The sequence below is a fragment of the Rhinichthys klamathensis genome, unplaced genomic scaffold, assembly GCF_029890125.1.
Source record: "Rhinichthys klamathensis goyatoka isolate OS25496 unplaced genomic scaffold, OSU_Roscu_1.1 h1tg000140l_1, whole genome shotgun sequence".
Taxonomy (NCBI): domain Eukaryota; kingdom Metazoa; phylum Chordata; class Actinopteri; order Cypriniformes; family Leuciscidae; genus Rhinichthys; species Rhinichthys klamathensis.
In genome coordinates this window covers 1552047-1577500 of record NW_026606675.1, presented here as the reverse complement: position 1 = coordinate 1577500, position 25454 = coordinate 1552047, and the positions used below count along the sequence as shown (strand labels likewise).

Here is a 25454-nt window from a genome sequence, read left to right as displayed (position 1 = left end):
TTTAAACTGATCAAAAGTAATGTGACATTTAGGATTATGTGACACGTGTGACTTTGTAAAATCTATTAAAATAGAAAGTTATTTTAAAATGTAATAATATTACAAATAAAATATTACTTTTTGCTGAGTTTTTGACCAAATAAATGCAACCAATGGTGAGCATAAGAGACTTTCAAAAACAACAAATCTTACAGACAACAAACATTTAAATGGTAGTGTAAATGTGCCACGTTCTTGTAATGTACTCTTTGTATTCATGCTTGTATATTTAACAATAAAGTTCAAACTATTCTCAAGAAAAGTTTCAATTTAATGTCATGTGGTCTAAGAAAAAATATTTAATTAAGCATTTGTATGATCCTCACATTTTGAATTTATGCCTCAATGTATTTTAATTCATAAATTAAAAACTTGCTCATTAAAAATGAGGTTTATTTAAGTCAATGTATTTTTAATGCATGTTTGTAAAGAAAATTGGTGTGTCATTGCACTTCAATAAATTAAATTCCCTTGACATCCCTTGAAATATGACAAATTCTTTAGAGTTGTTCATCACTGAATTACATTTTACATTCCATAATGGCAGAAAAAATATATTACATATGTGGCCTATTTATGCAAGTGTATTTTTCCCCCATACTGTATTCTCTGGAAACATTTCTGAGAACTGTGTGAGTTTTATGAGCTTGTGTCGGTCAGAGGAATGTGACCTATAACATCTTGAGAGCTGGAGAGGAGCTCATTTTTTGCACATTATTGGGCCTAGCCTTCACTGTAGATACATATCACTTCCCAGCCCTCAGTGAATAAAACACCTGTCAACATCAGACCATCATGACACGGCACCACCCACTGGACGCACTTGTTGACATAAGTCGACCTTGGAACTGGGACTAATTACAAAGCACTTGCAGAGGCCAGCAGGTCAGCTAGCACTGAGGAGGTTCTTCTCCTTAGAAACTGCTAAAAATCAAGAGCTGAGAGCAAGTATGGGTGACCACACACACATGCGGCCCACACAAACGCATACATAAATCTTTAAATAACAAATTTTACAATTTTAACAGTATCATTTGTAAACCTCCCATGAAGCCAATTAGAGGTAGTTATATATATATAATAAAGATGTCACTAATTTTTTGTCTAAAAATATTACAATATATAAAAAATATTTTAGAATGTAACTTATAAATAAAAAGACTTGAATACACCTCTTCTAGGATGAGCTTTTTTTTAAAAATTGAAAATAATTTTTATATTTTTGGATTTTTGGGGTGCATATTATATCATATTATATCAGGGCAATACAGTGTGTGTGTGTGTAGCATATATATTGTCCGCCAAATCTAATTCATGTGGTTCAAGAATGAATAAATCAATGAATGAATAAATCAATCAATTAGGAAATTATATCAAAGACTAATGATTGTGTGTCAAGGTCAGTAAGTCTCTTAAACTTTCAGATAATTTGACCTCTTTATGACAAGTTTTGCTCAGGTTGTAAAATCATTTGGTACAACTAACCTTTAAAAACATTAAAATAATGAATGTGTACACTCACATGTATTCAAGGTGTAAGGAAAATATGTTGTAACTTTTTACTTTATCGAGTGCATTCTTCTTTGTCACTGACCCATGTTCAGTACCACAATGTTTCAAAATGTGCAATCAAGACATCTGTTCCAAATACTAGATTCCGCTTGGCTGTTCTCTGACACTACAGGCTTAATGACACCTTTCCTTAGCACTTGTGGTGTCAGCCACTGTTTTATACCCGGTAAAGTGGTCTGGATTCCTCCTCTCACACAGAACAGCTCCATTTGGTTTTCACTTCATCTAGACAGGAGCTTTAAAATAATGAGGCCATAAACGTACCGCCGTTACTCAATGCCGACACCACAGCCAATTAAAAACAAATCAAGCCTTGACTCCTCACGTCAAAAAGCACTCTGTCTTACACAGCTCGGCTCCTCTTGAATTACCTTGAACAGCCTCCTTTCTCTTCCTTACATCTTCCTCCCTTCACTCAGTCTGAGAAGCCAGGTCTAACAATAATTTGAGCTCCTATCACTGCAGAGCAACAATTGATAAGCCAGAAGATAAAATGCCAAAGACACGTTTCCACCCAAATAAAAGCTCCAGCCAAAGCGCGCCTCTCAGGGGAGGGATGAATGATGGCTGTTGTACAACCTCGGGTGGAGGCAGACTGCCCTAGAATGTGCAGGCCAGTCACTATTAATGTGATTATGATCAGCCTTATGGACTTCAAAAGGTCCTGGGAAGACTGTGTATCAATGGCTTAATGATTTCCGAGGCATGGCCTGTTTTCATCATAGATGACAAGATCCATTCCAATGTAAGTCAAAGAAAGGCCTCTGCAATTGGAACCATGTAATAGCATGTTCAGGTAGAGAGAGCAGAATTTGACACATGATTAAATTAGTTTAGATGAATGTAAAATGCAATGTTTATGCTTGTTAGGACGGGTTGGCAGGGCTCCGGTTTAAAGGGCTCCTATTCGCAGTTGTCAAATTACACCAAGAATCCAATTTTCATGCAGCCTTTTCTACCTTTTCTCCCACCAATTAGACCACATAATGCAAAACAATATATTTATGATACATTAAGTCAGAATCAAAATCGGAAAAATGATTCCACCGACGGTTCAGTGAAAGAGTCTGCTGTGAACGGCTCTGATTTAAACCGCATGAGTTTGGAGCTGTATCATGAATCTTTTTGACTGACTCATTAAAAAAGAACTGGTTCATAAGAGTCATTTGTTCAAAAACGGCTGAGCAAAACCACAAAATTAATTTCAGCACTTTGTTTCAGACTCTTGTTGATGCTGGAAAAACTGACCCAAATTTGTTTCCACATGCTCATAATAAACACAAAATCCTGTGTTTTAGCATATAAATTATAGGATATGTATTTCAGGACTCAGTGAATGGCGCTTTATGCTGCAAAGTCTGTTGTATTCGTTCATTAAGGTGTGAAAATGACCTGTGGACTCTCTCCTGCAGCTTTCTGGTTTGGAAGAGGAGGGACAGACCACATATGGGCTGTGAAAGAGAGTAGAGTGAAAGAGTTGAGGAGAAAGAGGGGATGAGGAATAGGTGAGAGGGGGTCAGTTCTGCTAGAGCAATTATCTTGTTCCTGAAACCTGCTATTTAATGGAAATCATCGGTCCCTGCCAAACTACACGCCTGCATCTTGGTATGAGCCATGGTGCAGACCTTCTCTCACTAACTCCCTTTCTTGCTTTTCATATTTGATTGGACACTTTACTCAGATGGTTGCTTTGTAAGGAGTGGCCATTAGTTTCAGAGATGCAACAAAGGGGAAACTCCATTAAAATTCCTTGCACACATTCCCTCTTTCTCTCTCTTTTCATTCAGTGTATTTGCCCTATCTGTGGACCAGTATTGGGGTCACCCTCATGCTCACCCAAACAGCAGGTGCCTATTGAGGGGAATACGGCTGGTAAAATCTGTTGTCGACACCATATCAGGGGCTTTACTTTGTGCCTTTGATTAGTGAGCCGTAGACACATTGTGGCTACATATCTGGACAATCGCTGGATGATCAATTTCCCCAACTATTCATTTGGATTCTTGAATTTTGGGTTTGTAATATTGAATACTGTGCCGCTGGGGTCTCTGGCATCTGTTACGAACAGTGGCACATTCCTTTAGAAGATTGGGTGGGCACTGCTGGAGCTCCATTAAATAGACAACCCATTGTTTACCAATGGAGCCAAACAGCTAATAGAGAAGCCCTTGATGTGGACTGAAACATGGTGGTGAAAAAGACCACACATAACCTTCCCAAACAGCCTCTAAGATTGAATTCAGTCTGCTCTCATTTATCAGTCATTATTATATGCAAGGGAGTATATGTAGGACCCACCATAACAAAATATATGAGTTCTTAAATTCTTTAAGAATTGTATATTTCTATTTCAAGCATGTTGTTTAATGGGAAAATGTAATATACACTACCTTTCAAAAGAGGTTGGTAGAGTTTTTTTTTGGTTACACTTTATTTTAAGGTGTCCTTGTTACAGTGTAATTATACGTTTAAGTTATTTTAATTAACAACGTGTAGGGTCAGCTGCATATAATTATGCATAATTTACTGTTATTACTAAAGTAAGTACATGTAACATGTAACAAGGAAGCTGTAAAATAGTGTTACCAATTTTTTATTCTTTTAATATTATATAATATCAAAAGCATAAAATATAATATTGTGAAATATTTTTACAGTATAAAATGACCATTTTCTACTTTAATGTTTTAAAAATGTACTTTATTCCTGTGATGGTAAACCACATGGTTGTTGTTGATTATCTTCCATTCTTAAAAGTTGGGGTCACTATAAACTGTCATTGTATGTAAAAGATCTGCGACAGATACTTCAAAATATCTCATTTTACATTTCACAGAAGAAGAAAAAGTTCAATTTACAAGTGAACTGTTCCTTTAACATCTGTAGTCAAAAACCTGAAATCACTACAAACACAGAATGCACATTAGATTATTTAGAAAAAAATGAATGTAGGTACTAACCAGAAACATACGTGCTATGGATTCAAATATATGAAACAAAGCAGAAGGTGAGAACGTGCCACTCCATTGAGTCCAAGGATAATTAATTGGCTTAAGTCAACGCCACAGCCTATAAACGAGCTCTTTGTGACACAAAGTAAAGTACATGCAAATTACCCAAACAGCCCTTTCTCTAATCATTCACAAGTTGCTGACCAAGAGCTCTGCTCTTTAGTATGGTTTGGAAAAGACTGTGTTTACTTAGGTTTAGAGAAAGGGAGCTAAAATCAATGGACCACGGCCACAGAGGAAAAAGCTTTGAGAAAACCACTCCTTGCCACTAAATATGGTGCAATCCGTTTTTACATGCAGATGTTAGAAGAATTAATGAAATGAAACTGCATCTGACAAATTAGCAGTTTTACGGCAAATCAACCATTTACTTCAAATGAACATCATAGCAGAAAATGGAATTTTACACCACAAAGACCTACTTTCAAATGGCAAAAGGGTTGTCAGTAGGCAAATGAATTATAAATCTAAAACCATCTAATATTCCTCTTCCTGTTTTAACAATCTGCGGCCTGGAGATAAAAATATCATATTCAATAACACCATTTTCTGCTCTAAAACTCATGAAAGATCATATGAACTGAAATGGCTCCAATCACAGAGAGCTTAATGGTTATAAGCATTTTTTTAGTTACTGCCATGTTTCGCTCTTTCAAGCAAAGCCAATAGTCAAGTCATGGACGAGGCATTCCAATTCACTCCATGCAACCACCATTTTGTGGCTTCTGTGGGGTGGCAGAGGAATGCCGTTTTAATCCTTGTTGGACTCGTGCCCCTTTTCTGGACAAGACAAGGGTTCTTTGGTCCTCTCGTCTGGCTTTGTAGATCTTTTCAGACTGGGCATTTATCCATAGACACCCCGAGCTCAACAAACCTACCATTGAGACGCAGACTAAGGAGCCTCCATGCTTAGACATAATATTTCAAAGTAAAGTGGACTACTGCGTGTGTGCGCTAATCTATGGGGCAGATGTTAAGGTGACACCTCACCAAGGACAATGGCTCCAACATAACATTTTGAAGCAAAGCAAAGGAAATGCATGGAAAAGTGTTAAATACAACACATTTTGTGTTTTGATTGCTAGTGTGCATCATGGGATGCTAGTGTGGTGGTGTCTCCACTAGATTAAGGATAGTTTAGCAAAAAATGAAAATTCTGTCATAATTTACATGACATTCTAAACCTGCATGACTTACTTTCTTCTACGAAATGCTAAATTTCGTCTTTAAAATAAAAGTCAATGGGCTCCAAAACACTAGATGCCACTGGCCTTCACTGTACAGAGAATAAAAAACATTCTTTAAAATGTATTTTTAGTTTTTATCAGAAGAAAGTAAGTCACACAGGTTTAGAATAACATGAGGGTGAGTAAATGATATGACAGTAAATTACATAATTTTCATTTTAGGGTGAGCTATCCCTTTAATATCATACACTCTCAGAAAAAATAGGCATCTGTCAACTGGGGCGGTACTCTTTTAAAAGGAACTATTGTGAACCATTTAGATACTAATAGCCTTTTTACATTTTTTCTGACAGTGTAAAGACTATATTGTTGAAGTTTTGAAGATTAACAGTATGGTTGCACTGCTAGACCAGCATACTGAAGGATATGATAGGCACAGATGAAGTGTGTTATCAATAGACAATTAGTTACTTTATAATGCATAAATACTGCCAAATGTGATAATCTCAGGCTGAAGACAACAGTAGGCTGATTTGTATGGCGTGTGGAGCTAATGGAGCAGATAACTGCCTATGTCTTTCAAGCAATAGGAATATAATGCAAAAATAATAGTGCTGGAATGTTCGGCTCTACAAGTGTGTGTTGTTACTGGGTTTGGAGGAGACTTTGAGGCTATGAATCAAGCAGATGAACCCCACTTGAAAAACTTGCCTGGTCTAGACAAGACTCCTCCATACAGTTTTATTGTCTCTGCTTGAAAAAAAAAAAAAAGGAGGACAAAAATGATGTTGGTGATACAGCATATTAGTGTTGCCTGAGGGGAAAAAAGCAATAAAGATTGCACTTTTAAGAATGGGGAAAGTATGAACTTTTCACACCCTCCTACGCAGACTAAATCTCTAAATCTAGACAATGACAATCCAATGCCTTCACAAAACCGACAGGAAATAGACACAAAGGACAGACAAGAAAACAAACACAGTCTAACTCCTTCTTTGCTTTTTCAAAATCTTTTTCTCTTGCTGGGTGCCGTTTGCTGAATCGCAGGCTGCCTAATAAGGAGACTGTGGTTTTTGCTGGAATGACTTAACTAGTGCTTAAAATGCTATTTTAATGATTTGTGTGAGAGTCTGTGATGGGAAAGTGAGAGAGAGGCAGGCGAGAGATGATTGTACTAGTGTCTGTGGGCACCATGGTTCAAGATCTATTTCCATGCTAAATGCCAAAATCACTCTCATCCCCCATATCTCCCACAACGATGAATAATTCACTTTAAACGTACTCTAAAGGCCTCATTGAGCGGCTTAGTTCAATAGCACAAGGGTTTGCAAACATGTTAATGCCAAGGACCCCCCAATATATGATAATCCCCTTGTTAGAGACCCCCTTTCTAAAATATAATGGCAGCTATATATTTTCATGTACTGAATAAAGACCTGTTTATACTGTGTGAAAAATTGTGTGAAATATAGACATGTTGTTTCCAAAATTAAATGTCACTAAATCCAAAACTAAACATTAAAACACTATCTTGGTAAGAAATTTACTTTCTATTAAGTTACAAATGTGACCATTTTTTCCATTGATTTCAATTCAATATATATAGTGCTGTTAAAATACGTTTTGTAATTTTTTCATCTTACATTTTTCATGGTTCCCCTTGCAAACTGCTGCGGGTCGCTCAAATTGAAATGTGCTATACACTTTAACATCAAAAAAATTCACTGAGATTCACTGTGTATCGTATCGAACCATGTAACCAGTTTCCTGAGTATGAATTAAATTTGCCCGAGCCTCATTTTGTCTCAATGACTAAAGTTGGAGTTTGTGGGTGACTTAAATTCCAGTATTTTTCAGAAACACATGGCTTTGTTTGTGTTACTGAACTTCATCAATATTGCTCTAAGGACACAATACAGTCATTAATACTGCAGAAGAACATTTGCAGTGAGTCCAGTTGATGATCATTTTTATGCAGCAGTATTTCAGTCGAAGGACAGCAGAGGTAACTGTTATGTCTAATGAAATGATTCAAAACAATTTAGTCAGCAGTACGGCATGTAACCATTTTTTTTGTTGTTCTTTTTCAATGAATAATTTGATTGAGTCTTTGGATGGGAAAAGGGGAAGGGGATTCCATGAAGAGCATTTTATCCCTGTCAGATGATCTTCATGGCTGCAATCCTCTTCCCCATGGATGATATTATACAGCTGCAAAAATATTTTTTTATTAACATACAGTGGACGTGGAGAAAATATCAATCCTTTTTTACTATGTGTATTTAAATTTTATATTGTATATTAAAAAGTAGGGTACACTCTAAAAAATGATGGGTCAAATATGGACAAACCCAAACGTTGGATTAAAAATACAATTTAAAAATGTAACCCAACGGCTGGGTTTGTCCATATTTCACCCAAAATTGGCTTAAAACAGGGGTTCTCAAAGTTTTGATAGGTGAGGGCCAATTTAGGAACCCAACATTGAACTGAGGGCCGCCAAAGTGGCGGGGGAGAAAACGAAGAAAAAAAGACTGAAAAGAAAATCCCATTTGAAATTATTTTAATGACCAGGTTGCATCTCTACAGTTTACATTAGTTGCAATAAACACATTTTAATTCATAACTGAGGCTAAACCTGGCAAAACTTGTGAAAATTTTGGGGGGGAGAGAAAGAAACTTTTAAAATAGAAGCTTACCAAACAAGTCATCATCATCATTCATTTCTATCATTGCTTGTCAGTCGCGTTTCCATTATTGCAGATTTGCATATTATTATCTATCTTTTTTAACCCGTAACTGAAAAACGAAAAATGAACGGTTGTTGTCTTTTTAAAACGCAAAGTTGAACAAAATTTTAATTTGAACTGGCTACACCAACTGCTGCGCAAAAAAAGTAAATATCGACAGACTTTTTCAGATTTTTGTTTAAATGACTTTTTGCCCCTTTATTAAACATTTTAAATATTCACAAATTAATATGGAAAACATGTCGCTTTTACTGGTTTTCTAAGGCCAAATTAGAACCTGGAATTTATATTTTTCCCGCAGTGATGAATGAGAAGAGCCATATAGCCTGTAGGCCTACGTGTCTGATCTAGCCTGATTTGAGTTATAGGCTAATGATAATAAATGCGTCTGTAAAAACAGCGAGGCATTTTAATTGTTTATTAATAAACTATTGTTTTCTAAGTGTCGGCTAAAAACATATCTCCATCTCCGCTGTTAAGCAGATGCGCTTTTAGAGAGAAATCCACCTTTCATACGGATTACATAATCAGGTATTTGCTTTCGATTCGAGTTTGTTTGTTTGTTTAAAAGTGCACATTTTAAGCTTTAGCCTACATAGGCTATATTTTGTTTCAGTTCTCGCGCTCCAGTTCACGGAGATCATGAAAGCGCGTAGTAGCCTAGGCTACTGATTGTTTTATTTTATTTTACAAAAGCACGTTTTCTTGTTATGAGTTTACACAAATAAAAGTAGTTGCGAATAATGCATTATTATTTTCTGTATGACCAGAAATGATAGACTAGTTTAAGTTGTTTCCACTGTTGATAGGAAAATGCAAGTGTTCGCGCCCGCGAACATTTTGAAAGGTAATGGAAACGCGGCTATTAATAAGCTTGACATTGTTAAGATTATTATTAAGTCACATTGAATATTGATTACTTGGTCAACATACCCTTTTAAATTGCAATGGGATTTGTGGTGCTGGTTTCGGTTGGCCACGATTCCTATTCCTGTGTAGACCACCACTGTTCCTGGTGGCCTTGGGAGTGAGGTCAAGTGCGTTCGGTCGGTCGGACCATGTAATTACCGCTTATGCCTATGGATGCCGCTAAACACCACTAAACGGAGATATTCATTTTTTCAAAGCAATAGTTTTAACAGTTTTACAGATGTTATCGCGGGCCGCCAGAAATGTTTCGGCGGGCCGCCATTGGCCCGCGGGCCGCACTTTGAGAACCTATGGCTTAAAACAACCCAGCATTTTTTAAAGTGTACATATACCTGACATTTGGAGTCATCCATGTGCGTTCCCATCCATCATTCATTATAAAAGTCAATTGATTCAAAAAGTTATAAAAATTCGGAGAGTGATAATCCGTAACTAAAAGCACTCCCTATTACAGTAATTATATACACATCAACAATAACAAACTGAAGTGCTTTTAGTTTCTCTATTTTTTCAACTTTCCCACATTTATACTTCTGCTATAACTTTTGTACTGTTTTACTCATGAAAGTTTATACTGTACTGCTAGTATTGTTCATCCTATATGATCGCTTTTGGTTAAAGCTTTTGCTAAATGATTTACAATATATGTTATTTAACATTACTGCAATACCATAATGAGGCTAAATGAAAACATAGTCATACTCCTGCAGACTAATCTGGATTCCATAAATACCTAATAGAGAGATTTATGCGATGACGCTGTGGGCCGGTGTGACCAATTGCAACCATTTGCAAACAGAAACATTCCTAATTCAGTGACTGTTACCCACACACTCATATGAGCTGTAAATGCATTGCCTAAGCATTTGGTGGCACTTCTGTTCATGCTCACAGCCTCCATTCTGCAGAGCATGATGGGATGCAGGAAGCGTGTTTGTTTGCATAAGAACTGCCACACAATACCCTTGTTCTTACTGAGTCTCGGCTGAATGTAAACGGATTAGAAATTGTTACTTGGACCCAGACACGTGTCCATGACCTACAACAGTGCACTGGGAGAACTCAAATTCTGCAGGCCTTTATTCGTCCGGATTCACCTACATTTGGTAAAAGCAGGTGGGTTACTCCTGCAGGGGTCATGCATTGCATTGTTTCGACTGGGCGATCAGTGTAAAGACCCCCATAGGGAGTCTTTGCAAAGTTATGAGTCTATGAAGGCAGGATCATGTTCACAGAAACTTGAGTTCCACCCGAACAAGGTTAATGGCTTGATTCTTTCTAGCTATGCCAGGAAAATAAATCTGTGACAGGGATAACTATGTTTGGACCAAAGGAAATCTCAAATTGTCTTTAGAGTTGGGTCTTCTTCAAAAAGGTCATATTCAAGTGAGAGGACAGGACTGTAAGCACCTAGTTTAGAAGATCTGTATTTCAGTGCAGGATAACAGGAACAACTCAGTCTTTGTCTCTTTATGGGTTTGTATTACAGGCTGCTTTGAACTCAAGACTCCCCTGGTTTAATTTCTCATGAATTCAATAAGGTTATGATGATGACATCTGCATGTCAGGATTAGTTATCCAATCTAATTACCAGGTAAAGAGACACACAATGTACACAATGAAAAGGACTTCTTCTTGTACTTTTAAAACTGATTATGACTTCCTCGGAATGACCAAAGGGGTTTTATGAACAACATACATTCACTTCATGGCATCATTTAGGTTTATGTGAAGAAAAGCTAACTCAAACATATTCACACATGTAAAAATAGGGGAAACCCTTGGGATCGCATGAGTGGATAAGCGGAGGATGATCTTAGCAGGCATGAGTTAGCAAATTTCCCAGACAAGTGGCTCAGACAGGAAGTCCTGAAGAAATCCTCCTGTTATAATTATTTGGAAAAGGTGGCCTTTCACGTCTCTCAAACACTTGAAATAAAAAATAAGAGGGATGTATCTAAGCCTGCACCTCAGAATAATATAACAGAATGAAAAATAAACTGTGACTTAATTTTGACATTATATCTAACAGTTGTGATCTTATTTTTCATAATTGCAGCTTTTTAAGCCTTTTTGAAAGAAGTCTCTTAAGCTTGCCAAAGCTGCATTTATTTAATCAATAACACAGTAAGACATTACTGAAATGAAATATTACCACAATTTTAAACTCCAGTCATTACTCCAGTCTTCGGTGTCACTTGATCAATGTTAAAAATAGTTGTGCTGCTTAATATTTTTTGTAGAAAATATTAAAATATTATTTCATGAATTGGGAGTACAAAAAAGAAAAACATTTATTTGAAATAGATATTTTTTCGCAACAATGGACATTCAATAAAAAATGTAACTGTCTTTACTGACACTTTTATCAGTTTATTGCATACTTGCTGAATAAAAAGTATTAATTTCTTTAAAATACAAAAAACAAAAAAGTTAATCTGACCCAAACTTACCCTAAATTACAATTTTGTTGTTTCCTACACTTTGACTTCACTTAAAATTTTATCATAATAGTTTTTTTTTTTTACTCCAAGGTAGAAACATGCTTTCATAGATACGCCTTCCTTAAATCAAGCCAAAATCTCGCTTTAGTGTGAATCAAATTATGATCAAACAAGAGCTTCCAAGAAAGAATGTGAAAAAGGATGTGAATGAGGATGGGGCGTCTCGGAGAGAGACAATTTCCTCTCTACATTTTCAGTAACTTTAGCCAGGGTAATATGAGATACAGTGTACCATTTACACGAAGGAAAGAAAGTGGGCCTTTGAGATTTAGACAAATAGCACACCGATCTTGATTGCGCAACCAGTGCAAGGCACGGGACATTCTGAGACGAGACAAACAAATTGCAGGAAACAAAGTTTCCAGGTGGGACGGACTTCTTAATTAGGCAAAAATCTACAGCTAGAGGCGAAACTAGTGAGACTATATGTTTCTGTATAAACCTTACGCTGATCAAAGCACTAAAGCCACTCCAGCAAAATTATTGCACAGACAATAGTTGAAGATGAATTTCACGCAGTCTCATTAACATGGGACGTTTTTTTTTCTTTCATTTCTGTAAAGAAAAAAAAAAATACTGACCATGGGGCAGGAAGTGCCGATCTGCACTTGGATCAGGTACGACAGTGTCGCTTATTGGAAAGCCAGATTTCACAAATGCCCTGGTTTGCATTAGTGAAGCGGCAAAAAACAGGGGTTTGATGACTAAAATTAAATGTAAGAAAAGCGAGAACAAGGACAGAATGTGTGTAATCAGTTGTAAATCACATTAAATGAAGAAACTGAAAATATTGTCAAACTGATTGAAGTGATATCAGTCTTTAAATAAACAGCTCAGAAATGACATTGGATGACTTTAGGTCTTGGGAAACTTTTTAAAGGCAACATTGGATGAACATAGTGACCAACTTATTTATAATCAACATGTTCCATCCTTCTTCAACAAGTGCTAGCATATGCGAAAGGTCAACCACGTTGCATCAGGAGCCAGTTCTCCATGCTACCATGAATCTCTTCCTTGCTGTGGTTAGGGAAGAACACAAACGCTCTGTTGTGCTTGGGAGTTGGATGGTCCACGGCCCATTTGAGCGCTCTCATCTATGGCCAGCTTGTCAAGCTCCTCCTTCATTCTGTCACATCAAACCGCCTGGAGATGCAGAGGTTTACTGGGCAACGTTAAAGCATGAGGTGGAGGGAAGGGGGAATTTGAAATTGTCAGCGTTTTGGATGCGTATGAAAGTTGGACATCTAGAACAGGATGTGATAGGATAACATGAAATGAGACTTCACAGCAACTGAGTGGTGACACAAACTAAATAAGTCCGCGATGAATATGTCCAATTTTAATTACTAAAGGTTTGGGGTCAGTAAGATCTATTAATGCTTCTGAAAGAAGTCACTTATGTTCAGCAAGGATGCATTCATTGATCAAATATACAGTAAAACAGTAATATTGCGAAATATTATTACCATTTAAAATAACTGGTTTCTATTTTAATAGCTTTTAAAATGTCCAGTCTTCATTGTAATATATGCTGATTTGCTGCTCCAGAAACATTTCTTATTATTATCAATGTTGAAAACAGTTGAGCTGCTTAATACTTTTTCAGGATTCTTTGATGAATATAAAGTTCAAAAGCATTTATTTGAAATGGAAATCTTTTGTAACATCACTGTTTTTTACTGTCACTCTTGATCAATTTAATGCATCATTTCTGAATAAAAGTATTCATTTCTTTCAACCAAGGTTTGAAACAGACAGTGCAAGTTATTCAATTTAAAATATGACAAAATAAGCTTTGTCAACAGTCTTCTCTGAACTACCAACATTGGAAGGCACAACCTCAACAATCACCATGACAGAACCACAAATCATGCCTAAAATCATGAGAATCCCATGGAAGCGGGATGGAGATAAGTATGGGTAATGTTACTAATGTATTTCTGGAACAAACTTACTGAAGAGTGCAAGGGTAACAACTGGAGCTGTTGTCGGTAGTGCTCTCAATTCCCCTAAGAAGTCGTCGTTGGAAAAACTGGGAACACATGTAAAGAAATATTATCCAAGACTTAAGCTGGAGTAAATAACCCTCAAAGCCCTATTCCCATCTCTGCTCTTGCAGACCATTCATCAAACCCGTCCCATAATGTGAGAAAAGAGGGTAGAAAATCTTGGCCTGGGAGGACAAAGACAAAGTTACAACTGGAGTTTTATTTTAAGGATTTGACCCAGAGAGGAACTGGCCATGTTCTGCTTCCTTGCTGTAGTCTTGGAGTCCCTCATCAGTTTGGCTCCCAGAGGCTGAACAAGAGACTAATGAGAAAGCCGGTCAAATCAACCAGCATCCAATTAAAAGAAATCAAGTCCCTCTAAGCCCATCATCCAACGTCCCATTACGATTCAGTTGGGTTCAGTTTTGCAGGTAGGTCTAAACTAAACAAGGCTATAAGTGCCTCCAGCTGGATTCAGCTCTTATTTTGATATTCTGTCAATGGCTTCAAGGGTTTTCTACAGTTTCCTTGGAAAAGCACTGCAAGACATCTTGCATGGAAAAAAATATTTTATTCTGCAAAACACAAAGCAAAGTTTCGCTATTGTGGCTGCTGAATTAAAACACAGGAAACCAAAGAAATACGAAAAGTCTTTTGTAAACTCTTCTGTGAGGCCTTCTTTCTTCCTTCCTTGTTTTGTACAAATAATATTTTGAGCAGCAGAATTTGACCAAAGACGTTTTCGTTCTCACTGTGCCAAACCATGCACCACTATGTTTCCATCCAAAATTGCGAATTTAACTTGTGCGCAAAATTGGAATATTGCATTAAATATTTGTGAATGACGCAGCGTTTACATTCCATGTGTTCAAGAGAACAAAATCGTCACTTCCAGTAGCTTCCCCGATTGGAATCGTCTCAGAGCACACAGATGAAACGCAATAAACGCTGCATGTTATCTTGCGTTCGGATGCTGGTGTTTGGGAACGCAATCATGTGAGACGCTTCTGGGAGGGAATTAAACCAAATTGTTCTGATGACAGGCTCAGGCATTTCTGAATGATCAAACCAAAATTTGAGATGCTGTGCAATTGGTCCAACGGTTAGTCCAGTTATCCAATCACATCCACTGTTGAGGCAAAGTCACACCAAATTTTTGTTGTGCATAGAGGGATTTATTCAGTAAATGTGTTTCCATCGTAGTTTATGTGCATGTCTTGATATCGGATAAAACATGTACCTGGCTAAATTGAGCGGCAAAGTTTTTTATGCACATTTTTATAATTTATGTGCATGTTTGCATTTCCATTCAGCGGTTTTTAACTGAGAAATCCCAAAATGCGCATAGAAATAGATGGCTACTGTCTCATCACAGACATCAAATACACTAGTAAATAGTATTGATTCATACAAAAAAGGGGGTAAGAGTGAAGATCAGACATAAAACAGAGAGAGTTAATATTATGAAATATTATCACAATTTAAAATAGCTGTTTTCTATTATTTGAATATATTTTAACATGTAATTTATTCCTGTGATGGCAAAACTAGCAGATTTTCTATCAGCCATTAGCATTCACCATCCAGTCTTCATTGTCATGATCCTTCAGAAATCATTCTATTATGCTGATTTGCTACTCAAGAAACATTTTTCTTTTCATCAATGTTGAAAACAGTTGTGCTACTTCATATTTTTGTGGAAAAGATCAACAAAGCAGCATTTATTTCAAATGTAATTTTTTGTAACATTATAAAAGATCTTCACTGTCACTTTTGATCAATTTAACACATCCTTGCACAATAAAAATATTAATGTAAATTTTGTTTTAATTAAATAAAAAAATCTTGCTGACCCCAAACTTTTAAATAGTCTATGTTGGCTGACAAATATTATGAAAACAGGCCCATAAAAATATTTTGCTTCTATTCACAATGTTGTTTGCAATTAACATTTGCAACTAATATTCAGTATTGGTGTGAAAAGGATTTAGTGTCTCTCTCTCAGTGGGATCAGTCTCTGTCTGAAAGCATGATGCTGATAAGGCAGCTTGAGATTGTGACCGTGGAGATGTTTGCTAGGTCTGAATGACAGAGAAGCTGCTGAAAGAGCTGATACTGTGCAAAAGGAAAAATAATAACAGTTACTTGCCTAGCTTCCCCGTTTCCATCTACTGCCAACGGAACGGAAAAACTCGTCCACATCCAGTGCATTTTCAAGAGCCAAGGGAGAGCAAACGAGGGAATGCCGTGAAGAGGGGAATGTGAAAATGAAGGACTAGGAAGACAAGATAGATAGATAGATAGATAGATAGATAGATAGATAGATAGATATAGATAGATAGATAGACAGACAGAAATTGTATTGATCCCTGAGGGGAAATTTAGTAAAACAGCAAGATTACTGGAAAGCCAAAAGTATGACTTAAGTAACAAAGGTTGAGGAGATAGATGTTTTGTAAGGTTTTGGTCACTCGGTGTTGAGACCAAACAAATAATTCATGCACTGCAAAATACATTCTTAATATATTTATCTTGTATAATAAAAATACCTGAACCTCAAGTTGTCTTTACTTGAGCATTAAACAGATGTAAGGGTTAGTTAATCCAATTCTTTTTAATTCTGTCATCATTTACTCATCCTCATGCCGTTCCAAACCCGTAAGACCTTCGTTTATCTTCGGAAAAATCTGAGAGATTTCTGCCCCTTCATTTACAGTCCAATAAACTACCAATTCGATGCTTAAAAAAAAGTTTATAAAGAGATTGTAAAACTAATCCATATGAACGGTTTAGCCAAAGTTTCTGAAAAGACACGATTGCTTTATGCGATAAACAGATTTAATATAAGCTTTTATTCACATATAAACATTCATCAATGCACACAGCAGTTGTGGTAAACAGAAGCTCAAGCATGTTTTCTTGATGTGCGAGAAGAACCAATGAGGTTAATTCTCTTGTGTTACGCAGGACGTTTGAGCCTCCACAAGAACCAATGAGGTTTGCTCTCACGTGTCAAAGCAGGTTCAGTTGAGCTTCTGTTTATGTTCGCTGATCAATGTTAATATGTGAATAAAAGCCTAAATTCAATCTGTTCAGCATTTTAAAGTGATCAAGTCTCCTTTTGGACTAAACTGCCCGATTCATATGGATTAGTTTTACGATATCTTTATGAACTTTTTGAAGCATCAAGGTGGTAGTTGCATAGACTGTCAATGATGGACAGAAAGCTCTCAGATTTCATCTATAAAGATCTTCATTTGTGTTCCGAAGTTGAACAAAAGTCTGACGGGTTTAGAACGACATGAGGGTGAATAAATGATGACAGAATTTTCATTTGGGTGAACTATCCCTTTAATTCTACTGAGAATTATGCTTAAAATTGATTGATTGATTGATTGATTTTATTTGACCACTTAAATATAAAAAGTAAGTAAATAAGGAAAAAGTAAGTAAAAAGTAAATAACGCCCACAAAATATGTATGTATGTATGATTTTTTTAATGTATGTATGCATGTATACAGAGAGAGAGAGAGAGAGAGAGAGAGAGAGAGAGAGAGAGAGGGAGGGAGAGAGATAAAGAGAGATACGGATTAAGATAATTAAGGCCCTTTAATTTTTGCAATTAATTAACTAAGGCCCTTTTAATCTCTGTCCGCATTTTTAAATTTAAATTTAATTGGAAAATGCAGACAGAATCACAGAATCCAGTCCTAAAAACGGAATCTACTGTATAACGCGGAATTTCACGAAATGTGTCCAATTTTTGATTAATAAATAGTACATTTAAATCAAATCGCGATACAGACTAGTGTCTGTGAATATTAAACCGCAAAAAGAATATTTATATATTGATTCGGCATGTTCTGCGTGTCTCTGTGTGAATGAATGCCGCAGACGTGCGGTTTCATTCACACCACACACGCACCCGCACACGCACACACACAGACACAGAAGAACGCGTGACGCTCGAGGTGTTTTCAGCCTCTGCCGTCTCACTATATGAGGACATGAATACATGAACTTCATCTCCAAAGCCGCTCTGAGTGTCACTTCATCAGCATTTAACCGTTTCATTTGAGAAAAAACTATTGCCATATTATAAACACACCAAAACTCAAAGGTCTTTGTGGCAACCCATCAAAATAAAAGTTGAAGAAATTGTGACAGAAGTATATTACTGTTGTACAGAATAATTTAGCTACGCCTCAATGTAATAATAATACTAACATTAATAATAATAATAAATTATTATTAGAACTTTATTTTAAGGAATAATTACAATATTTCTTGTTTCATGTTTTAATTTTAACAGTAAAGGTCTTTAGTGAAGCACTTTTTTTTTGACAAAAAAGTTTGTTTAATTTCATATGATAATTTTTGTTAAACTTTAATGAATTGTTGTTAAATTGTATTAGTTTCATGATTTCAATTCATTGGATGTTCTTTTTGATTGCCAGAACGTAATTTAACCATTAAAATGAAGTCCCAAAAGATTAAAGCGTAAAAAAACGGAATACAGAAATTTTTAAAAAAAAGGAATTTGGGAAAAAATAAAAAGGATTTCATAGGGCCCTAGAAAATGAGTGCATTCCCATAGTTGGAAGTGATTTGTGATATTACAAATCAGCCCTGAGTCTAAGCCCAGATCTGTGCCGCATTCATCAGACTTAAAGTAAAGCTGTTAATTTCCGCAAGCATGTGTTCATTTGTGTCCTATTGAGAATAACAAAACCGACACATCTGTTCAGGGCAGTACACCTTTCCCCTCAATCGATCAAACAGTTGACATCTTTACACCCTAGCGCCCATAGAATAAACCTATTGGCCTACACAGATAACCTCCCCTTTCCTGGATGTGTTTGCACCTCTTTTCCTGTCCAGACCAATTCATGCACAACCCACTGGAATGAAGCCTTATGCAACAGGATGTTTGATTGAGCCACCGGCGGCATTTTTCGCTCAGGTCTAAGATGTTCACAGACTCCCTCACAGACGCACGCACCCTCATCTAATCGCCGATGCAGGCTAAGCACGTTGCTGATTGCAGAGGAGGCTTAAGCCAAAGCTCTGTTTCCAACAGCTTCGAGGGTAATTCCTCATTCGCTGTTTTTCTTTCGTCCGTTATACCTTAAGTGGAGAACGGGCGGAAGGAACGAAGCCTGCAGCCCCATCGCACAGACTTCGCACAGTTCCTCAAAGGAATGTACCGCTTGCCTTGTAGCACCATTGAACACGACTGTTTTCCTCTCTCTTATAGTGAGCGAAAAACATCTAGAAGCAAATGGTTATGGTGAGAGATGGGGGCGTGAGTTCCTGGAACGTAACACGGTCAGGCATATGCTTTTCCCAGAGCACGAGTGGTATTCTCCTTCATTTCCTGTTTAAAGTGAACACCAAATAAAAGAGGTATGAAGGTTACCACACGGCTGATGAGAAGCACCTTTCTGCCAGCACTGAAATGTTCAAAATAGCAGAGCTATGACATGGTCGTATGCCAAACAAAGCAGGTTACCAGTAGTTAAGGCATTAGTTAATGCATGATTAGAGATCATAAACTAACAATGAGCAACAGCATTTATTAACCTTGGTTAATGTTAATTATAATATTGTTTCTTGTTACATTAACTAATATTCATGTATACAGAGTTTTTCTCACAGGCATAGCAAAACCACAAAGTACATATAAACACATAAACTTCCACAACATCCAAAAATAACTCAAACTGAGAGCAAAAATTCCTATTCTTAATGGGTATTTTTGTATTATTGTCCAGGAAAAATACCAAATATTTGAAGCAAGATCCACTTACCATTTTCCCCCACTTGTTTTAATTATAGCAAAGGCATTCAAGATAAAATGTATGGAAACCAATCTGAAAGGGATAGTTCACCCAAAATTTAAAATGCTGTTAATAATTTAGGCTACTCATCCTCATGTTGTTCCAAACTACTGTAGTCTGACTGACTTTCTTCTGTGGAACACAAAAGATGAGTAAAAAAAAAAAAAATTAGCAACCAAACAGTTTTGGTTAACATTGACTTCCATTGTGCACTGTAAAAAAGTATATGATCAATAAGTCATGACAACATATGCTTTTACATTACTTTAACTCATCAAAATAATTGTTCATATTTATAATATCATAATGTTTAAGCAATTTAAATTATTCAATTATTATAAAAAAACATTTTTTATATAAGTTATATGAGATTTGAAAGTCTCTTATAAAGCAACTGAACTGAACTTTTTTTCAACTGAACAGTTTTTTAAATGAAAGAGGTGGACATTTTTTAGTGTATGGACATTCATTAAAACCACTCCAGGAATATCTTATTTTATGTTCAACAGAATAAATATGAATAAATAAGAATGTTCATTTTTGGTTGAACTATCCCTTAAATATCTTATGTAGTTTCAAATCAATTAAATTGAACTTGTTTCAAGATTAGACAACAAGTCAGACTAATAAAGCTCATCAAGAAGTAATTTTTTTTGCAGTGTACAACTTGCAATGTTAAAAATGTATTAGAGTATGTAAAAAGAAAAGAGGCCTTTGTCATCTAAAAATTGCTCACATGTACACACAGCATCAGTGGCACAGGCTCACATTCCCATGTAACAGGGTTTGGTTGCTCAGTCAAGGTCAGCAACTCTGCCCTCTAGTGGCACTCACTGTATTACAAAATCCATGTGGATCACTGGTCTTCTTACCAGTCCAGAACAGAGCTGGAATGCACATCTCAGTTGGCAAACAAAGCACTATGAATAATACAAAAAAGAAGAATCTCCATGAGACAGTATATGACAATCCAAATACTTTATAAGTTTGACACTCAGTCCTGTCCCATGTTATAAACAGATTAGTTTATTCCTTCACCTTTTGGTGAGGGTTCGCTGGCTGCAAATACAAGACATCGCCTCTCATAAACCCAAAGTAAAAGTTCAACCTATTGGTGTGTCCAACATTTCCCATATGCTTCTCAGTCTGCATTGGGCCAGGTCCTCTGTCTAGTCTCTCCCACTGATTGAGCATGTGTAATGGATTTCGTATCATTTTCCTCTGTTGCACGGTAAAACAAAATAAAATCTCAAATGGGAATTGAATCTGCAGTAAGCCATTACATGCTGAATGAAAAGAGACATCCATAATGGTTTGGATACAAGCTTTGCTTCTTTTTATTTCTCAGATATGGCTTCTCCAGGGCAAACATTTACATCCACCTTGAGCTATAGGGATCTAAAGCACAGGGAAATTTTAATAGCTTATAAACGAGATTGAGAGTGAAGTTGCCCCAGAATTAAAAAGGCAGGAACAAAGGCTTGCTGACCAGCACAACCAATGAATGTGCACCCATTATGAAGGTCCATATATAAAAGCCTCCATCAGGTTAGTTGGAGACTGGAGTCATGTAATGTAATAAAGAGAAAAATGCATTTCATCAGCCCCAACCTGGCAGAGCTATCTGACATCATAAAACGCAGTCAGCAGAGTTATTGGGGCATCCCAAAGGTGGGCATCCATGGTTACAACATTGCCTCGCCATTACGACTTCACACTGCCAAAATATTTGCCTTTGTGTACTTTGCCCAAGCAGTAAAAATTTGGCTGCTTAGCATGACCCATTGGCCCCTGCTGGTAGATAACATAACTACAATATCTGGACCAGAAAAAAAAAAAAAAAATCTACAAGCAAAATATAGTAATTAATACACACACACACACACATATGAGTTATTTAACTGAAAAAAAAAAGTTCGTTGAAGTGCTCAAGTTACTAAAACTAAAACAGATTTTTTTTTTTTTTTTTATTAAATCTAAATAGAAGTATTAAAAAACAAAAAATAATAAAAAACAAAAAACAAAAGCACACAAAGATAAGTAAAACTTAAAATGAAAAAAGTCTAAATATGAATAAAATCTCTAATATTACATAAATAATACTAAAATAACACTGGTCCAATGTTGTTTTGGACCTCACTGACTTTCATTGTATGGACAAAAACATTCTTCTTCATATAATAAAAGTATATTATTTTGTGTTCCACAGAAGAAAGTCAATCATACAGGTTTGGATGGAAACGACATGAGGTTGAGTAAATGACAGAATGACAATTTTTGGGAGAACTATCCCTTTAAAAACCATGAAATTGCCTGTTCATGATGTCATTTTCAGCTCGTGTAATTGGCTGAAAAAGTTCTGTGGTCCCAAGAGCAAAAATGGCAGATTTAAAAATTGAAAGATAAACTGCTAATGCGAAACGGATAGCTTTCTGCAGGTATTAAAGATCCCCTTGGCTTCACCTAACTGAAATGCACATATGGAGAGAAGGTTCAAAGTGTGTTTGGGGGAGTTAGGTGTTTGGTAGATTGAAGCTATCGCTGTAATTGTACACAGAAAGGTGGGACGCTGTCTGCTGCATCTCCTGATAACAGGACCAGATGAGACGCATCCATCATAAAATCACATCATACTTCACAGATGACTAAGCACAGACAGCATCCCATCTAGAAGCTTTGGACCATTTCCAGCCGCAGGAATCGGAAGTGTGTGAGGAGGATGATGGGCCCTCGCTCTGTGGAGTGTCTCAGACACTTTTTCTCTAACCTCTTTTTTCCACTCAGGGGTTCAGGTCACCTTGGAGGCTTGTGTAATGTGGTAGCGCTAACGGCACTGATGCACAAGTTTGCAGTCAGACCTAAACCGCTTCTCCCTCCTGAAAGCCATCATGCTGAGGCGCCAAATGTTTTTAGAAGAGAGCATGTCGTCTTTTCCAGACTGGGTCTGTTTCAGTTCTGTAGAAGCTGGGCCCTGCTACTCAGACGAGAAAAAAGTATTATTGAATACTATTCCCCAGTGCTCTTGGTGAAGAATGTATTATGAAAGCACATTCCCTTCTCTCTCACAGTTCTCTCTCACTCTCCGTCTGAAATTAAGACTGCAGCTCATGCCATGTGCAGTAGTTGATTATGTGTAGAAAAGCTTAAACACTACAAAGAAGCTCTTTTAGACCTTTTTTGACATATTATGACATAACATCATGTACAAAACTTGCTGATGTGAGAACATAACTACTGCTGATGAAGCTACATCTAAAGTTGAAAATACGACTTTTCCACTCAAGTCAACAAGAAATGCTGTTTGCAACTCATTTTACTTCCATAACCTGATATATTTTATATTGTTAAGGTTATTTAAAAAGAGAAACAATGTAAGGCGGGACTAATTCTATCCATAAAAACGGATTGGATCGTGAAAAAGTGGGCGTTGTATATGAAAACAAAGGCAGGTGGTTGGAGAGGGGTGGCTGAGAAAAAAATGGGTATTTGTGAAATCAGCAGTGAAGGCGGAGCAAGCCATTACATTATGTGGAATGATTATGAAGACATTTTTTGTAAAATTCTGAAGAATGGCAACCAAGGAATCATTCAAAATAGGACAATGAATGTTTGTTAAATAATAATAATAATAATAATAATTATGAACAAACAACAATAAATAATAATAATCATCATCATAATCATTTTTATTAATAATAAATAGGGTAAATTTTGGTTTCATGTGGACTTTAAAAGAAACTATTTAATGTGCGATTTTAACCTCTGAAGTGGACTATGTCTAACAGGGCAAAACATGCAACACTTTAATAATAATAATAATAATAAATTACTTCCAATTTGGTTTCATTTTGACTTTCAGACGAGCTGATTGAAAGTGACATTTTAACCTCTGAAGTGGACTGTCTAAAAGGTCAAAACGCATCAATTTCTGAAGCTAAAAATTGGGCAGGGACTTGAGAATCCTGTGGGTGGAGCTAAAATTTAAGTGAGTGGCATTGGTGCGCAACAGAGTGCAGACCAAACAGTCCCAGGTGTCAGTTAGAGCGAGGCTGCTGCAGTTATATAACTCTCTCCCTCTCCAACTTCAAAACAGCTGTGTGACCTACCACACTACCTGAACCACACAACCTATACAGCCACAAGCACACACAAACACACACAACCAGCATCAGCATAAATGCAATGGTAGCCACATGGCTCTGTTTAGAAAAATACGCCACATGTTTTGCAGAGATTAATGGGGCTAGAGCACTAAAACATTCAGTTAATCTGCCTTGTGTGTAGCAGTGCGCAGATAATTATGTTGGTCTCATGATTGAGATGTAAACCCGACTGTTTTTCCTCCCTTTCTCTCTCTCTCTCTCTCCGTCTTGCATTTGGATTCAATTGCTGTGAAGCAACGGGATATGAAAAACATTTTCAAAGATGACATATGCCTGCACCCAGAGGGAAGGAAAATGAAAGATTCAGATATGAACTTACCTCACCCTTCTGTTTCACCTCAATTTCTCAGGCAGGTAACTTCTGCAGGTCAGGTGGTTTCTTTTCTCTGTTCCCTCTTCAGACAGTCATCTCTGGAGAAATAACTTGAGAAGATGTGATGGGAACCCAGCAGACAGGGAAGTCTCGGGAATGCCTTGGCACTTGGTCGCAGTCAAACAGTGTTTACATACGAGTAGAAAGGACGAATACAACTCTAGAGAAAGTTCTGGTTCTCAATGGCAGGTGACAATCTGGTTCTTGTTCTTACTTCTGTCTCTGGAGAAAATTAAGTCCATGTGCTTGTCGCAGTGAAGGGGAAAAAAGTCCTTGTGGTGTTGTCTCCAGACTGGATACAAGTAGATTTCAGACGCACCTTCTGAATCTCTGTGCACTCTCACAGGGTGGAAAGTAGGAGGGAGAGAGAGAGAAAGAAAGAGAGAGAGGGAGAGGGAGAATGTGAGAGGCAGGGTGCTCGACTTCACTAGGCAGTGGCTCTCCTGACTCCAGGCAAGAAGAGGACCTCCTTAAAGGGCTTTTAACTGGGGGCAAAGCACCTGGAAGCTCCCAGTCTCTTTTCTTGCAAGTATTTTTTTCCAAACAGAGAGAGTGGATTGTTTCACTGGTACCCTCCATATAAAAGGCAAATGTCTGCAGCCGGGTAGAATAAGGAACCAGTATAGAGGATGGGGTGGGGTAGGTGGAGTAAAGGGATGGATATGCACCCCTCCTCTTTTCCCGGTAACCATTTAAGCTCTTGTTTTCCCACCTCCAACATAAACATCTGCAAACAAATGCTTGCACTCATACAAACAGACAAATCTTTCCCAGAAAGCACCTTTTGGAAAATTCACGCAGTGCTGGCGCAGCTCGCAGTGCATCTATTTCACCTCAGCGAAAGCATTCTTTCACAAAATGCCTCAAATTTGCTGTCCTAGACGTTACGGCACAAGATTATAAGCACGTATGCAGCAATAAGTACAGTGGAAGTCTGTTTTTGTGTAATCTTGCCAGACTCTCAGCCAATTAAACCAATCAGTTTTATGAGATGAGATTACATTTCTTGGCTGACTGATCTAGACTGTGAACCACTTAGCAACAGTTCCCAAGTGGAACCTTTCCCGGATGAATTGCTATGATAATATGTACA

General features: G+C 37.0%; 1 protein-coding gene across 1 annotated transcript in view; it reads right to left on the bottom strand.

The window, feature by feature from the left end:
* Positions 1-24970, bottom strand: part of col8a2 (collagen, type VIII, alpha 2) — a 57136-nt gene extending 32166 nt beyond the window's left edge. Inside the window, exon 1 of the mRNA XM_056257599.1 lies at positions 24308-24970. The gene's annotated coding sequence lies outside the window, so the exon portion shown is untranslated. The remainder of the gene's footprint in view (positions 1-24307) is intronic.
* Between the last annotated feature and the right edge of the window lie 484 nt (positions 24971-25454).